This window comes from Rhinoraja longicauda, chromosome 1, assembly GCF_053455715.1.
Source record: "Rhinoraja longicauda isolate Sanriku21f chromosome 1, sRhiLon1.1, whole genome shotgun sequence".
NCBI lineage: Eukaryota > Metazoa > Chordata > Chondrichthyes > Rajiformes > Arhynchobatidae > Rhinoraja > Rhinoraja longicauda.
The window spans coordinates 24,552,528-24,567,957 of record NC_135953.1 but is presented as its reverse complement, the minus strand read 5'-3'; the positions used below and the strand labels follow the sequence as shown (position 1 = coordinate 24,567,957).

Below are 15,430 nucleotides of genomic sequence, written 5' to 3'. Positions count from 1 at the left end.
CCGGGAGACACTCCCCGCTCGGTCGCCCATTTTTGGAAAAGACCGCGGATGCACCTCAGCCTCTTTATTTTACATAGCATATTTATTTCATTGATATATATATATATTTTTTAAAGCAATTTATTTTAAAGAAACACAATTTTCCCAAGTCACAAACGCGATTTGCCCAACAGGTCCACTTGATCTAGTATTATATAAACTTCCTATTTTATTTCACCAAAACCTCTTGTCATCTTCAGTACCCTGTTTTTGTGTCTTTCTGACGTTCGATATGGCATCAGAAGAAATTCCTTCCATTATGGCCGTGAAAGTCATCTTTTCTGATCTCTGGCACATCTGCTAGTCAGCAATTGGACCCCTCTTGTTGACATGAATCTTGTATGTGCCTGTGGGTTACTAGTTCAGAGTGAAATTGCAGACAGTGTGCAGAATACAGTAAAAATCCATTAATTTAGCATGCTCTGGCCTTTGGTATTGCCAGATTAACATATTTTCAATGTTGTATGCTATTCCTGTTATTATTTTAAATTCATTAGTACAAGAATACATTTTGCAGTGAGCTTACTAGGTTCAAGAGAGTGAAAGAACCAGAGTGGGAAGTCAGTTTAAATGGTGCGTGAGAATTGGGTGAAAGAGAGCATTGAACTCAGCACCTGGTGAGCCTCACAGAAAGTATAGAAGCTGAAAGCACACTCTGCAAGACTGAGGAATTGCCTCTTCAACTCTGTTATCAAGCTTCTGAACAGTCCTTCAGTAAGCAGTGTATGGTTCGATTCACCTCTATCCCTTTGAGGACATTTGACTTTGTCTAAAGAACTGGTGTGCTACAATGCTAAGAACTATATTCTATACTCTGTAACTTCCCCTTTGCTCTATCTATTATTGTACTTGAGTTTGAACTGATTATTTATGTACAGTATTATCTGATCTGTTTGGATTACGTGCAAAACAAAGCTTTTTGCTGTACCTTGGTGCGTGTATCAATAATAAACCCAGGTGTAATGGCAACTTTCCGACTTTTCCAGTGACTTCTTTTCCAATTGCCATTACTACACAGGGAGTCGGATTGATCTTATGCAGACCCAACAGAACAGATTTTCCAGTTTTTTCCAGTTTAATTCGTTTTTTATAGAAATAGTTGTACAAACAAGATGAACATACCAAGCTAGACTTATTTTGCATAAATGTCGTAGCTGGTTTCCCTGTCCCTGGTCTGCTCTCAGGTCTTTGCAGTGGATGGTCTGTCCAGGTGTGGTGAGAACTGTATGCTCTCTCCATTATATTGTCCAGATATATCTTGCCGTATTATTTTGGACACTTGGGGGTGGTCATTAGATGCACAGGGTGGTGTGTGTATGTATGTATATATATATATATATATATATATATATATATATATACACACATATACATATATATACACACATATACATTTACATACACCACCCTGTGCATCTAATGACCACACCCAAGTGTCCAAAATAATACGGCAAGATATATCTAGACGATATAATATAATATGCCAACAGTAGCTAGCCTAAACATAAATGGCTCCTACACACCGGCCACTAATTGTTCTACGTATATAATGAAACAATTACCAATAAACATTAAAAGGAGCTTTTACAACTTTACACATAATCAAAAAAAGGCATGTATCGTGTGATGGCATTTAATCTATTTAGTGCTTCTTCAATCTTTAGGGCCACCAGTCTTTGCTGTAATTCTTTTCGCAGCATTGTGTCAACTCTGACAGCCAGGTCTGCAGCTGTAAGCTCCATTCTGGGAATCGTCATTTGGTTTAATATATATTGAAAGATATACAATATCACATTTTATATTCTTACATTATTGTATATATTTTTTGTGTGTGCGTGCGTGTGTTCGGTGCGCTGGGGCCAGGCGGGAGCTGGGACTACACCTCCCAGCGGGCAGCGTGGCAGTGGAAGGCACGCATAAGATGGCAGAGTGGGAGGAGAAGGAGAAGGAAAGCGGCCACAGTTTTTGTTGGAGTCGTCAACGACGCCGTCGGTTGAAGCGGGCGCTGGAGGAGGAGAAGGAGAAGCTGCCCGCTGGGGTTGTAGTCCAGCACTGAGCCCGGGCCGGAGCGGGGACTCGACGATGTCGTCTTTTGAATCGGGCGCTGGAGGAGACGGAGGGGAACCATGAGACGACAACCATCTTCCTCCTGCTCGGAATCTCCCCCGGGGCCGGGTGGGGATGAGAGGAAAGGGGAGAGGAAATCACTCACCCCGGCCCCAGGCAGCCATTGCGGTGGCCAGCAGGGGAGAGCTCTCATCACCCCTCCACCCTCATTGGCCGCCACTCCAATCACTTGGGTGGGTGCCGCCCTCCTCAGAGCTGATCCGCTGGGGGGGTGGGGTGCTCATTGGCTGGCACTTGTGCGGTCCCATTGTGACATCACACGCTGAAGATGGTAAGAAATCGGTTCAAAAGGTCATTTTTAAACTTTAAAATCTCTCAAACTTTAAAAATATAACACCAATTTGAATGAAAGTTGTTGTAAAGCGTCACCGGGGCAATGGTGATTAAGGTGGTGCTAAAATTGTGGTGCTATCGTTTACCATTTTGGCTGTAGTGCAGTCACCAAATCTCAGATGCATAAATAGAAGATCAGAGTTTTAGTAATATTCTAACCCAGTGGACCCATTAGGTCCAAACCACTCCTGCATTGGTGCAGCACCCCCTCCTCCCCTTCCCCAATCCCCCTTCACCAATCCCCCCCTCCCCCCAAACCCTCTTCCCCCCAAACCCTCCTCCCCCCCAACCCCCCCTCCCCCCAACCCTCCCCCCAAACCCCACCCCTCCCCCAAACAAAATGTTCTATACAAAAATTATGTGCGACATTTACTTCACATTACTTATTCATTGTTTCTTCAATACAGACCACAGTAAGTACATATATTTAATATGTGACGAACACTTTATTGCAACTAAATTCCATCCAGTTATTACTCCAAATATTGGAATAAATCCATCGTCTATTTTGCCAGTAGCATTAGAGATCATTGATTCAAATGAGTTTGTTATATCCAATCCCTTCCTCTCACCTTATTCCCACTGACATCTTTACCCCTGTCTCCGGTGCGACTGCTATGTTTGGTTCCATTATTATTTATACAAAATATTTCCAGTGAGTGTAACACTTCATTTTAACCAGATGGCCTCAACACTTCCTTTCTATGTAACCTTCACCAACGTTACAAATCTTGCACAGAACACTCCATTTCTGTAGTTCCACTGCTCCATGCTTCCCTGTTTCTCTTCACCCTGCTAATAGCGCATGCCTTCAGTCTGGTGCATCCCATGCTCAGTAATCTCTTCAAAATCTGAACCTGTTACAAGGGAACAGGTTCAAGGATCTGACTAGTACAACAGAAAAAGGTTCACTTGTCTGTTTGTTACAAATCAGTTTATTGGCAAGAGAGAACAAAAACAATACTTGCCTTTATTCGCGGGGTCCGGTTTACAGCAGCACACTTTTCTCTCTCTGCCTCCGTCCATGGCGCTGATGGCGACTCAGCCCGTCGGTGAACCCCTCTTGTACATAAGCTAACTTATGGCTTCCTGGCACCTGCCTTTATACAGGTAGGAAATCAGCTGTTGAAATAACCGCCGTTAAGTCCTGCTCAATAGTACTGCTCCCAAATTCAAATTACAACCAATGGGAGGGGACTGCACTCAAGTGAGCCCCCCCCCCCCCCACCCACCACTTGGGGACAAAGCACTATCAGCCACAGACTGACACGTACAACAATAGAGCGCTACAGATTTTGCGCCCAAATCAATACACAGCGGTACAGACGGCGCATAAAGGTACATTTACACAGCACTGCCGGTTTAGTGCGTGGGAATTTAAACAAAGAGCTGTCGTTTGCAGCGCTATGGGTTGTAAATATAGCACTACCTGCCACAGCGCTGTGGGCTTTGAATATAACGCTGCCGGCCACAGTGCAATGGCCTTTAAACATAGCGCTGTGGGTCACAGACTGTTCGGGCAAAATTCTCATATTACAGTACCATAGACCAGACTTTTGATGGCCACGTCTCCTTTTATATCTTAATGCTGTGAAGCCATTTTGCCCACAGTGAAATCCTTTGAAATATTTTTCTATTAACGATGCTATAATGATCAATGGAAATGCTTGAATTAATAATCGGTATCTGTATTACTGAAATGTTCTTGACTTGAAATATTATCTGTATTTTTCTTCCCATTCAAAGCTGCCTGATATGTGGATATTTCCACCATTTCCTTTTTTTATTTCAGATTCCTAGCAGCTACTATACCTTGGATGTAGTGCAAGTTGCTTCTGAGACGGCAAGTTACTATTTAAAATGAAGCAAAAACGCACATTATAGTTCTCATAATTTGGTAAATTAAGTCAATTATCACCAAACTACAAGTGGCTCTCTTTTTTGGAAGAGATAGACCCATAATTAAGTCAGTAAAACAGTTTTTTAAATTTGCAAAAAGTAAAATGGTGTCCCCAAACTGGGTTTTGATTCATTGTATGTTGTCAATGGGTTTTACCGAGAGAATGAGTATTTGAATTTGTAGGTGACATTATACCTGCAGGACAACATTTAAGAATATAATAGCAGTAGGAAGTAGGATGTAGGTCGCTTAGCCCTTTGAGCCCATGCCACCATTCCTTAAGATCTTTGCTTATTTTATAAATCAATGCTATTTTTTCGCCCTGTCCCCATATCCCTTTTTAGTTTAGTTTCGTTTAGATGCAGCGTGGAAACAGGCTCTTCGGCCCACCATCGGCCGTCGATCCCCGCATATTAACACTACCCTACACACACGAGGGACAATTTTTACATTTACCAAGCCAATTAACCTACAGACCTGTACATCTTTGAAGTGTGGGCGGAAACTGAAGATCTCGGAGAAAAACCCATGCGGTCATGGGGAGAACGTACAAACTCGGTACAGACAGCACCTGTAGTCGGGATCGAACTGCAAGCGCTGTAAGACAGCAACTCTACCGCTGTGCCACCGCTGCATTATCTTATAAGATAAATCTCTCCTCTCTCACCTTAAACCTACGCCCTCCGGTTCTTGATTCCTCTACTCTGGGTAAAATATTCTGTGCATTTACCCTATCTATTCCTCTCATGATTTTATACACACAATTCTCTTAATATCCAGAAATCTATCAATGTCCATTTTAAACAAACTCAATGACTCAGCCTTCCAAAGTAGAGAATTCTAAAGATTACCTCCATGAAAAGAAAATTCTTCATGTTTCAGCCTGCCCCTTATCTTGAGTTTATGACATCAATTCAAAAACTCCTCAGTCAACGAAACATCCCCAAAAGCTGCACTATCACCTTTTACAAGTTTGCAGATGACTCGACAGAACTGGGCTGGATCTCAAACAATGACGAGACAGAGTACAGGAAGGAGATAGAGAGCCGAATAACATGGTGGAAAGAAGCCAACCTCACCTTCAATGTCAACAAGACGACGAGACTAGCTATTGACGTCAGGAAACTAGATGGTGTATATTCTCCAGTCAGCATCAATGCTGTTGAAGTGGAGATGGTCAAGAGCTTCAAGTTCCTGTGCGTAAATATCACCAATAAATTGTCCTGGGCCAACCACCTTGATGCTACAACCTGCTTCAACTATCTCCTCTGGCAGCTGGCTTCATACACCCACCACCCCCTGGGTGAATTTTTTTTCCCTCAGGTCCCTATTAATTCTTGCCCCTCTCACTTCCCACATATCCTCTGGCTCTTCATTCCCTATCCTGGTTAAAAAGACTGCGTTCATTCTATCTATTCTCCTGATAGAGTTTCTGCAAGATCACTCCTCAGCTTCCTGCACACCAAGGAATCTATCTATATACTAAAACTCTTGTTTGTTTCTTTGTTCCTGAACTACAGCCAAAACGGTACACGATAGCACGACAATTTTGTTGTTTGCTATAACGGTTTGGAAGTGTTTGGTTCCGTTGTTGATGTACTTAAGCACTGTTATGCTATCGATCCAGAAGATGGATTTATCCAGTTGAAGCTGTCATTCTTTTCGCAGCATTGTGTCAACTCTGACAGCTAGGACTGCAGCTGTAAGCTCCATTCTGGGAATCGTCATTTGTTTTAATGGTGCAACTCAGGATTTTCCCATTATGAATGCAACATGCATTTCTTTGCTATCGTTTTCCAGGCATAGATATGAAACAGGACCGTAGTCACTTTCACTGGTGTCTGAAAAGTGGTGCAGCTGTGCATATCTAATTTGACCAAAGCTCGTGGGCTTCATGCACCGGTCCACTTTAAACTCCGCAATCTTGTTGAGATCTGTTAGTCATCCTGTCCTTTACTGAGAGGTTTGAGGTATATTTTCATCCCATCCCAGTTTCTCCTTGTAGAGCTCCTGCATAATCAGCTTGTCTGGCAGTAAATGGTGCTAGAAATCCTAAAGGGTCGTATATAGAGCTGACCACAGACCAGATGCCAGGTCTAGCGTATAGTCGCTCCTGTACAGCAATTCTGAACTTGAACACTTCTGTTTCAATGAACCAGTGCAATCCCAGTGCTCTTTCCATTGGCAGATTATCTTTATCCAACTCCTTGGTCTCTTTGGTTCTATTTTCTTGTGAAATGGATGCCAATTCAGCACGGCTGTTGCTGATCCATTTTGACAGCATGAATCCTCCCATTTGGCAGATGGCAGTCAGGTCTTTTACCATCTGAACTGCTTCCTGTACCGAAGGCATGGATTTTAAACATTCATCTATGTAGTAGTTGTTCTTTACTGCGTTTGTTAGCTCTGCTGGAAAGTGAGCTTTGTTATCTTCAGCAGTCTTCCTTAATGCAAAGTTTGCATAACTTGGTGACGACACGGCACCAAAAAGATGTACTTTCATCCAATATTCAACAAAATCTTGTTGCACATCACGATCAGGCCACCACAGAAATCAGGTGGGCAATATGTTTTTCTGATACCTTGACCTGATGAAACATTGCTTTGATGTCAGTCAGATTATTAAGGGATTGGACACGTTAGAGGCAGGAAACATGTTCCCAATGTTGGGGGAGTCCAGAACAAGGGGCCACAGTTTAAGAATAAGGGGTAGGCCATTTAGAACTGAGATGAGGAAAAACTTTTTCAGTCAGAGTTGTGAATCTGTGGAATTCTCTGCCTCAGAAGGCAGTGGAGGCCAATTCTCTGAATGCATTCAAGAGAGAGCTAGATAGAGCTCTTAAGGATAGCAGAGTCAGGGAGTATGGGGAGAAGGCAGGAACGGGGTACTGATTGAGAATGATCAGCCATGATCACATTGAAAGGCGGTGCTGGCTCGAAGGGCCGAATGGCATCCTCCTGCACCTATTGTCTATCAAAGCAACCGGTTCTTGTCTGAATCTGATGAGAAGTCCAATGACTGAGTTGGTTAGGTCTGGACCCTGCAGCAGTTGGCAGTTAAATGATGTTCCTTTGAAGACTGCACCACAGTCAAAGACCATCCTTAAAGTTCCTTTCTTTGAGTGATACGCCCCGTGATGAGGGATGCACCAGAGTTCTCCATCACTTCGATTTAGCTGGTCCACTGGTAGGTACCCTTTCAGCATAAGCATTGTCAATCATTTCTGTGAGGAAAGATGTATATTCATTGTGAAACTTCTCATTCTTGTCAAGCTCTGGATGCGCTGCTCTGCAATGCAACGGTTATTTGGCATGCTGGCGTTTTCTTGCTTGAAAGGCAAATCTAGACAATAGTGTCCATCTGTCATCCTTGCTGAACGATTCATAATATCCAAGAACTTTACATCTTCTCTGGACGTTTCCTTCGTTTCCTTACTGGTTCTTTCACTGAAGTCGTGATTCTATTGTTTGACCTCTAGGTTTGCAATGGATATTCGATTGATAACAGCAGCAGGGCAGCCACTTACATCCCTGCTGTTGTTGTCTCTTCTCAGAGGACCATAGATGACCCACCCCAGTAGCGTTCTTACAGCGTATGGTCCATCCCCCTGGCTATTGACCAACTCCCAAGGTTCCAATACCTTTGAAGCATTTGTCCCGATGAGTAGATCAATGCTAGAGTCTATTTCAGGAATCTTGATATCCTTCAAGTAAGGCCATTGTGCCAGGTCTTTTTGTCTGGGAATGTTTAGCTGAGAAACAGGCATGGTCTTATGTGTGAACACATCAATTGAATAAAATTGTCTTTGTCCAGGCTAGATATTTCCAAACCTGAGATATGACAATTGATCACATAAAATTTATTATTATTATATTCACTTGGTTCATGGTACACAAGGGAATTTGAATCTTTGGTCCAGTAATGTTCAGTCTTCTCATCAAGCTTTCTGTGCAAAAGTTAGATGACCTTCCATGATTCAAAAATGTGTATGTTTGCAACACTATGCTCCCCTTGTGGCTCTTTACTTGTACTGGTACAATGGAGAAGATGCAGGTTTCATCGCCAGCCCCAATATACCCACACATTTGAGATGAGAGAACAGCAGCACTTGTAATTGGTTTCTCATTCAGTTCTGCATGTTCTGCTTTGTTTTCTTTGTCTTTTTGTGCAATGTGAAGTATTTCAGGAGGATTTTGGTTGCACACATCACAAGCCAAACGACTCTTGCAGTCTTTGGTCATGTGACCCATTTTCAAACATATAAAACAGACTCCCTTCTCCTTCAAGAAGTCTATATTTTCTTTGTGCCCCTTCTTCTTGATCTGTGCACACGATCCCAATGTGTGACCACTTTTATTACAGAACAATCAAGAACCTAGTGGCTTGGTGGTAGATACATCTCTTTTCATTCCATTTGTTTTCATTCCATTTGCTGTTAGCAGCACAAGTTTTCAAAACAACTGATATCATGCAATTCTCAAGGTCACTTCTTTGTTCTCAAATCTCCATTACAGTAGCCGTTTTCCAATACAGCCTCTGGCATATAGCTTTTTCCAATAAAGCTTAATGCTGTACATACTCACTTTCCCTGCGCATTGACTTTTGAAGTTTCCAATCTTCATTAGTCAAGTTAGCGCAGGTGGCGACCTTGTCCAGTCTGTGGGATTCGGCGTCAGGCTTGTGAAATAAAACAATCCTTGTTCCAGTCTCACTCATAGAGCAAGTTCTTACTTAAAGTGTAATGGCAACTTCCAGACATTTCCAGTAAACTCTTTTCTAATTGCCATTACAACACAGGGAGTCGGGGTGATTGTACGCGAACCCCAACAGAACCGATCTTCCAGTCGTTTTTCCAGTTTAATTAGTTGTTTATTGAAATAGTTGTACAAACAAGGAGATGAACATACCAGGCTGTACTTATTTTGCATACAAGTCATAGCTGGCTGCTCTGACCCTGGTCTGGTCCCAGGTTTCCAGGTCTTTTCTAGGTCTGTTCCCCCATCTGCACACGGGTCTGATCATAGGTCTGGCATGAATTGTATACTCTCCCTCCCTGTATTTGACCACACTCAGTCCCTAATGCCCATATAGACACCAACCTGTTCATCTAACGACCGCCCCCAAGTGTCCAAACGAATATGGCAAGATATATCTAGACAAAATAATATAATATGCCAACAGTAGCTAGTCTAAACATAAATGGCTCCTACAATAACGTTATTCATAAATGGTTGCAGGTATAACCCGGGTAAATAAAAAAACAATCAATTTAACCTCAGGAGGAAGTTGGAGAAACAATATTCAGAGACAGAATTTGCAAATGGACACAGGAGATTTGATTAGAAAAGGCTAGTATGGATTGCTAAAGGCAAAACATCTCTAACAGTACAGTTATATTTTAATGAAGCTACAAAGAGGGAAATGCAATTGACATGGTTTATCTAGTATTCCAAATGTTTTTTGATGAGGCGCCACATAATAGCCTTGTCATTAAGATTGAATGCCATGGAATAAATGAGGTTAGAGCAAAATGGAGAAAATAAATTGCAACAGTAAAAGTAAAACACACAATGGAGTACCCTAGGGATCAGTACTAAGCATCTTGCTTTGAACAGATATTGAATACCAGGACTTGGGTGCAAATGGTATAATTTCCAATTTACAAATTGAATGCATAATAAAGGGAGAGCATTATTCTACAATTCAAGAGAATAGAATAGGCAGACAGGGAACAGATAAAATGTAACATTGAGAGATGTATTACTTTTTGGTAGGGAAAGAAGCACTACAAAGAAGAGGGAACAATTATAGGAGTACAAGTATAGAGAGATCTGGGGATACTGGCCAACTGGATACTCATCTTCCTCATCAATAGAACACAATCGGAACGAATTGGCAGCAACACTTACTCCTCAATAACCATCAGCACAGCGGCACTTCAAGGCTATATGCTCAGCCCCCTGCACCACTCACTTTAAAATACAATACAATATATCTTTATTGTCATTGTACAGGGATACAACGAGATTGGGAATGCGCCTCCCATACGATGCAATAATTTAATTAGCTAGTCAGTATTAATTTAAACAACCCAATGAAACAAATTGTAACAGTTTTAAAACAGAATAAAGTGCAAGTAGATCTGGGCCGGATCACTATGCGATGTGACCATCCGGCTCAGCAGGACCAGTTCATAGCAGCTATGGCTCTGGGGATGAAACTGTTCCTGAGTCTGGAGGTGCGGGCGTAGAAGGCCTTGTATCGTCTGCCCGATGGTAGGAGTTCGAACAGACTGTTGCAGGGGTGTGAAGAGTCTTTGTGGATGCTGGTGGCTTTTCTGAGGCATCGTGTGTTGTAGATGCCCTCCAAGGCTGGTAGCTGTGTTCCGATGGTCCTCTGAGCTCTATGGACTACCCGCTAAAGAGCTTTCCTCTCTGCCTCCGTGCAGTTGAGGTACGACACAGGGATGCCATGTGTTAGGATGCTCTCTATGGTGCAGCGGTAGAATGTCGTCAGCAGCTGTTGGGGTAGACCAGACTTCTTCAGTGTTCTTAGGTAGAACAGTCGTTGCTGCGCCTTCTTGACCAGCGCAGCAATGTTATTGGACCATGTTAGGTCCTCCGAAATGTGAGTGCCCAGAAACTTGAAGCTGGACACTCTCTCCACACTGTCCCCGTTGATAAAGATCAGGGCGTATTCCCCGTTATGTGACCTACGGAAGTTGATGATCAGCTCCTTGGTCTTGGTGGTATTTAGGGACAGGTTGTTATAGAAACATAGAAAATAGGTGCAGGAGTAGGCCATTCGGCCCTTCGAGCCTGCTCCACCATTCAATATGATCATGGCTGATCGGAGGCTTATCAGAGCACCAGTCCGCCAGGTTCTGCACCTCCGCTCTGTATTTTGTTTCATCATCGTTGGTGATCAGCCCGACCACCGTTGTGTCGTCTTCAAACTTGACAATGGTGTTGGTGTCGAATGCAAGAACACAGTCGTGTGTGAAGAGCGAGTAGAGCATGGGGCTCAGAACACAGCCCTGTGGTGTGCCGGTACTCAGGGTGATAGTGGAGGACAGGTGCAGGCCCATTCTCACTGCCTGTGGTCGCTCCAGCAGGAAGTCCATGATCCAGTCGCATAACGACGAGCTGAGGCCTAGCTGGTGGAGTTTGGTGATGAGCTTGGTGGGGATGACCGTGTCGAAGGTAGAGCTATAGTCAATGAATAGCATCCTCACATACGTGCCCTATCTCTCCAGGTGAGTCAGGACAGTGTGAAGAGCCAGAGAGATGGCGTCCACTGTGGATCTATTTGCCCTGTATGCAAATTGATGTGGGTTCAGTGAGTCAGGGATGCTGGATTTGATGTGTGAGAGGACCAGCCTTTCAAAGCACTTCATGACTATAGGAGTTAGGGCAACCGGACGGTTGTCGTTCAGGTTGGTGATCTTTGCTTTTTTCAGCACCGGCACTAGGGTAGCCGACTTCAGGCACTTGGGCATGACTGTGTAGCCAGACAGTTCCAACTCCTTTAAATTCATCAATGAGTCAGAGTACAGGAGGGAGATCGATCGTCTGAATGAATAATACCAGAATAACAACCTTACTCTCAACATCAGTAAAACAAGAAACTGATTGTTGATTTTAGAAGAGGAAGTAGGAGGATGAACAAATCTGCCTTCATCGATGGGTCGGTGGTGGAGAGTCAACAAATTCAAGTTCCCTGGTCTGCATCTCTCTCAAGATCTGTCCTGGACCCAGAACATTGATGCAATTATAAAGAAGCCCATCCATACCTCCACATCCTTAGAAAATTGAGGAGATTCAGTATGTCAACAATACTCTCTTGAACCTCCGACATATATACGGTAGGTAGCATATTGACTGGTTGCATCACAGCCTGAATCGGCAACTCGAATGTCCAGGAACGAAGATTACAAAAAATGGTGAATACCACCCAATCTAACTGGGGTACCAACCTCCCCACCATTGAATGGATCTATAGGAGATGTTACCTCAAAAAGGTAGCCAACACCATCAGGGAACCACACCAAGCAGGCAACACTATAATTTCACTCCTGCCATCAGGAAGAAGATATAAGAGCCTGAAAGCTGTAACTTCCAGGTTCAAAAACAGCATATTCCCAACAACCATCAGGCTAATGAACACTATGAACTCTAACTAAACTCCAAACTGCCTTGCTTGCACTAGGGACTTTGTTGTTTTTGTACTATATTGTTTATTTGTGTTTTTATTGAACTTCTGTTTATTGTTTATTATGGTGTCTACTGAGTACTATGTTAATATATCCGTCGTGCTGCTACAAGCAAGAATTTCATTCTTCCATTGGAAACATGTTTCCATTGACTCTTCCAAAAATCTACAGATACACCATACTGTTGGGTTATTATCACAGCTTGGTTTGTAAACAACTTTGCCCAAAAACATAAATGTAGAGAGTGATAGACCAAATAGATTGGGAGAAACTGAAGAAGCATTCAAAAATCAAGGGTTTTAATCACTAGAATAGTGATCACCAAGAGAACCTAATGTGTCAAGGTTTGTTTATATATAAAATTACCATTTAAGTTATGGACTGAACTGCTATAGTTGTGGAGGCACTTAAGAGTCATAGAGTGATGCAGTATGGAAACAGGCCCTTCGGCCCAACTTGCCCACACCGGCCAACAATGTCCCAGCTACACTAGTCCCACTTGCCTGCACTTGGTCCATATCCCTCCAAACCTGTCTTATTCATGTACCTGTCTAACTGTTTCTTAAACAATGGGTCCCAGCCCCAACTACCTCCTCTGGCAGCTTGTTCCATACACCCACCACACTGTGTGGAAAAAGTTACCCCTCGGAATCCTATTAAATCTTTTCCCCTTCACCTTGAACCTATGTCCACTGGTCCTCGATTCCTCTACTCTGGGCAAGAGACTCTGTGCATCTACCCGATCTATTCCTCTCATGATTTTATATACCTCTATAAGATCACCCCTCATCCTCCTGCGTTCCGTGGAATAGAGACCCAGCCTACTCAACCTCTCCCTGTCGGTCACACCCTCTCGTCCTGGCAACATCCTTGTAAATTTTCTGAACCCTTTATGCTTGACAACATCTTTCCTATAACATGGTGCCCAGAACTGAATACAATATTCTAAATGCAGTCTCACCAACGTCTTATACAACTCCAACATGACCTCCCAACCTCCATCCTCAATACTCTGACAGCTGAAGGCCAAAGTGCCAAAAGCCTTTTTGACCACCTTAACTACCTGCGACTCAATCTTCAAGGAACCATGCACTTGTACTCATAGATCCCTCTGCTCTACAAACACTACCCAGAGACCTACTGTGTAGGTCCTCCCCTTGTTCGACATCCCAAAATGCAACACCTCACACTGCTTGTATTAAATTCCATCAACCATTCCACCACCCACCTGGCCAATCGATCCAGAACTTGCTGCAATCTTTCACAACCATCTTCACTATCTGCAAAACCACTCACTTATGTATCATCAGCAAACTTGCTAATCTTGCCCTGTATGTTCTCATCTAAACCATTGATGTAGTAACAAACAGTAATGGGCCCAGCACCAAACCCTGAGGTACACCACTTGTCACAGGCCTCCAGTCCGAGAAGCAAACTTCCACCATCACTCTCTGCTTCCTTCCATGGAGTCAATTTGCTATCTCTCCTTGCATCCCATGCGATTTAACCTTCCAGAGCAGCCTACCATGCAGAACCTTGTCGAATGGCTTACTGAAATCCACGTACACAACATCTACAGCTCTGCCCTCATTGACTTTTTTTGGTCATGTCTTGAAAAAAATCAATCAGATTTGTGAGACACGACTTCCCACATACAAAACCATGCTGACTATCCCTAATCAGCCCTTGCCCATCCAAATGCCTGTATAACCTATGCCTCAGAATACTCTCTGGGAACTTTCCAATGATGTTAAGTTCACTGGCCCATAGTTTCCAGCATTTTCCCTCTAGCCCTTCTTGAAAAGAGGCACAACATTTGCCACCCTCCAGTCTTCCGGCACCTCTCCTCTATTTAAGGACAACTCGTAAATTTCAACCAGGGCTCCCGCAATTTCCTCTCTAGTTTCCCGCAATGCCCTCGGATCATTCCCTGGAGATTTGTCTACCTTCATACACGACAGTACCTTCAGTGCTTCTTCGACGGTAACACTGACTGCTTTCAAGACACTTCCATTGACTGCCCAAAGTTCCTCCGTTCTACTGTCTTTCTCCTCTGTAAATACAAAAATATTAATTGAGGACCTTGCCCATCTCCTGTGGCTCCACACAAAGGTGACCGCTTTGGTTCCTGAGGGGTCCCACTCTCTCTCTCTAGTTACTCTTTTCCCCCTTATGTGTTTATAAAATCTTTTGGGATTGTCCTTAATGCTACCCACCAGAGTTATCTCCTTGCCCCTTTTTGCCCTTCTGATCACCTTTTTCAGTTTAGTATTTTTCCATTGTAGTATTAAAAAAAAGGTAGCTAACCACCTGATAGAGGACCGAGCTGAGGGAAAGTTGACAACGAGGCATACAAACAGTAACATTAATCAGGAGGACAGTGAAACTAGTGGGAGAACTAGGGGGCGAGGAAGGGTCTAAGAGGGGGGAAGCAAGGGTTACTTGAAGTTAGAGCAGTCAAAGTTCATACCGCTCGGGTGGGTGTCAGCTGCCCAAGCGAAATACAAGGTACTGATCCTCCAATTTGAGTTGGGCCTGACTCTGACAGTGTCTCTTCATCGTCCCCGCAGCGTAGGGGAAGAGACGGACGACGACAACAACCAACGGCGGCGAGAACACGCGCCTGGTTCGTTGAATTAAAAAAGCCTGACGTCATCGCGTCGCCCCGGCGAGCGGCGGTGGGCGGGGTCAGGGTGATTGACGGCCCAGCCGTCCAATCGCCGCCGAGACGCTCGCGTCAGTCCGCGCTGGGGCGGAAGGGGCGGGACCCCGGCCGGTCAGAGCCAATCGGATCCGACGTCCTGTCAACAAGGGGCGT

General features: G+C 43.8%; 1 long non-coding RNA gene across 1 annotated transcript; it reads right to left on the bottom strand.

The window, feature by feature from the left end:
* Window positions 1-1,469: 1,469 nt before the first annotated feature.
* On the bottom strand, window positions 1,470-15,203 carry LOC144598898 (uncharacterized). The gene is made up of 4 exons (XR_013547924.1): window positions 15,083-15,203; window positions 14,577-14,665; window positions 3,468-3,621; window positions 1,470-2,428 (listed from the first exon to the last, which is right to left on the bottom strand). It is a non-coding gene; the product is annotated as an uncharacterized LOC144598898 (long non-coding RNA).
* Between the last annotated feature and the right edge of the window lie 227 nt (window positions 15,204-15,430).